This window comes from Crocodylus porosus, unplaced genomic scaffold (genome assembly GCF_001723895.1).
Source record: "Crocodylus porosus isolate Cpor-Errol unplaced genomic scaffold, CroPor_comp1, whole genome shotgun sequence".
Lineage (NCBI taxonomy): Eukaryota > Metazoa > Chordata > Crocodylia > Crocodylidae > Crocodylus > Crocodylus porosus.
The window spans coordinates 28,058,671-28,061,774 of NW_017728886.1; the positions used below are offsets into that span (position 1 = coordinate 28,058,671).

At 49.5% G+C, this 3,104-nt stretch overlaps 1 protein-coding gene across 2 annotated transcripts in view; it reads left to right on the plus strand.

Moving 5' to 3' along the window:
* ARMC4 (armadillo repeat containing 4) overlaps positions 1-3,104 on the plus strand; it is a 181,739-nt gene that overhangs the window by 77,194 nt on the left and 101,441 nt on the right. The gene's annotated exons all lie outside the window — the stretch shown is intronic.

Consider the following 3,104-nt stretch of genomic DNA (forward strand, 5'->3'; position numbering starts at 1 on the left):
AAAGGACTTCTTGTTGTCCTTGATCTGGGAAGCTAGTCCCAGTTCCATCTCTGCCTTGGCCTTCCTGACCGCCCCCCTGCATCCCCGAGCAACCGCAGTATAATCCTCCCTGGTGATGGCCCCCCCGTTCCATTGGGTGTGCGCCTCCCTTTTAGCTAGGAGACATTCCCAGATGGTTTTGCCCACAAAAGCCATGGGGGCTTTTGCGCCCTCCTGCCCCCTTTGATCTGTGTTGGGATTACTTCCCAAGTTGCTGAGGACTCAACTCATGTAGACTTCAGTGGAAGTTCAGGGGCTGAGGGAAGTGGAGAAAACAAATACACATCTCCAAAGAAGGAGACTGGAGTAAAAATATGTTAACAGATACATATACTACGGTTTGAATCAAGAAGTGTGCTGCAGCATAATTACCAGATAAAATACCATTTGGGTATAGTGAATCTAGTTCTAGTTGGCATTCCTATCCTGTGAATGCATTACAGAAAAATTATTACTAGAGATTACTTGTTGGGCACTGAAAATTTATTAACTAATTTGAAGAATATGAAGCTGACAAGTTCCCTGTCTTGAAGAGTTTACAAGCTAAGGCCCAACCCTCCTACGTAATTCGTACAAATGGAGGGTTGGGACTACATAGAACTTCATTAGCTAGACTGGAGGTCTGCATGAGTGCAGGTACCCATCTGCCTGAATCTATTTGCAGAAAGTGGCTTTCAACAAAAAAGACAAATAAGCCCTTTCAATTTTTAAACAAAACAGTGCTGGCCAGTCTTTTCCATTAGCATGCCAGAAGTTAAATCCAAGTGTGCCTCACTTCTTCCCTTGCCTTCTCCATGATCTGCTACACGCCAAACATAATGGCTACTCGTGTCAGTTGTGGCACACTTGCCATGGGTAGACCATACCTCATATAGAACATGACATTAAAAAACAGCCAAGTAAGTATAGTAAAAAATACACAAATCTGATATTATCTATAAGACTGGCACTATGAAAGCTTTCTGTCAACTGGTTCCTTAAAATCAGTGTTGAGTCTTTGAGGAGCTGAGCTACCTCAGGTTCGTTTGGATCTGGACTTATGAGGTGAAGGAGGCACATACGTGTAACGGTTTGAACAGAGAACGAATTTATTGACTTACGTCCCTTGGTTGACTGAGACGCAGGTTGTATTTGAACTTGACAATGCAGCGTAACGGTTACAATGGCTTGCAAGCTGAAACAGTCGATAGCGGGGTGGGATTTTACGCCAAGGGGGAGCGGTGGTGGGAGACAGCGGTGAGTGGAAAGAGCAACGGTTGATCAGGCCGGTGCATATAACTGAACAGTTAGTCAGTTGTCCATGTCAGTTCTCCAAGCTTCTCCCCGAGCCTCGATGGGAGGAGGCCTTTATACAGGGAGTGACGCGGTTTAGCCAATCATGTTCGGCTGTTCAGCCCTCATGTCATTACCTTATTTGGCACAGACACACTCACTGAGGCAAGTGCCTCTCTGAGGTAACCGTTACTATGAGGTTACTATGGGGGTCAGGGAGGTGCATGAGGCACAGAGCCAGCTTTTCGTCATGTCAATCAGAAGAAAAATGAATATGCTACTCTGGAACTTTACTACAACTGTAGAACTTTACACAGGTAAATATAGGCAAACCTTTATGGAACAAAATATTATTCATTAGACATAAGCTAGATACAAACAGTTCCAGGACAGAAGCACAATAGGCCTGTGTGAAGCGGAAAGTATTCACTTCAGATTTGTATTCAGTGATTCAGAGGGACAGTGATTCGATTCAGCTGGATCCAAATCCGAAGATATTCACCACCAAATCTTATTCAGCCATAGACTATATGGGCAGGCAGTGCCGGCAGGAGCAGCTGGGGGAGCAGTCAGCCTTAGCTTGAGCTGGCAGCCCCAGGAGAAGCCGCTGCTCATCTGGCTACCCCCCTGCTGGGTGAGGCAGGCAGTGCTGGCAGCCCTGGGAGAAGCCATGGGAGCTTGGGGGAATGATCAGGGAGCTGGGGGGTCAAATTGGCAGCTGGGGAATCAAACCGGAAGCTTGGGGGAATGATCAGGGGCTGGGGGAATGAACAGGGGCTTCCCCCTAGGTCCTGGTTCAATGCCTCAGCTCTGAATCATTACCTCAGCTCCCCAATCATTCCCCCCAGCCCCCACGGCTTCTCTTGGGGCTGCTGGCTCAAGCCATGGCTCTTCCAGCTGCTCCCCTGCCGGGGTGATCATGCAGTGCTAGCAACCATGGGAGAAGTCGCAGGTTCTTGGTGGAATGGTTGAGGAGCTGGAGGGAATGATTGGGAGCTGGGGGGGTGCCCCTGCCCCTTCTCCCAGCCCCTGATCATTCCCTCCAGCTCCCAGTTCGATCCCCCAGTTCCTGGTTTGATTTCCCAGCCCCCAGTCATTCCCCCAGCTTCCCAATCATTCCCTCAGCCCCCTGATCATTTCCCCAAGCTCCCAGTCATTCCCCCAGCTCCTCAATCATTCTCCTCAGCCCCCGTAGCTTCTCCCAGGGCTGCCAGCACTGCCTGCCTCGCCCCAGCAGGGGGACAGCTGGGGGAGCAGCTGGATGAACCATGGCTCCCCCAGCTGCTCCCGCTGGCACTGCCTAGTGCCTGCCTGTACAGTCTATGGCACGGGCAGGCAATTATTTTGGGCAGAGGGAGTTGGCAAGCCATTGAGGGCCACATGACAGGCAGCCAGGGGCAGATTAATATTAATTTTCTAAAAGTTTTTAGGGGCCCCGAGGGCCGGATAGAATGTTCTGGTGGGCTGCGTCTGGCCTGTAGGCTGCATTTTGCCCACCCCTGGTCTATGGCCAAATCTCTGAATTGAGACTTCCGATTGGATTCGAAGAGATTAACGGATCTTCTGATTCAATTCAGATTCAGAGATACGGCCACTGAATCGGGCCAAATCTCCAAATCGAATCGGCAACTGAAGCTTTGCGCAGCCCTAATGCACAATAATAACAACATTTACATAAGCTGAAGGGCAACAGCTCATCAGGTCTGGTCCTGCAGGGAGCAAACCAGGAAAGCCAAGGCTGCAACTGAACTCCAACTAGCTTCAGGCATCAAGGACAACAAAAAGTCCTTTTT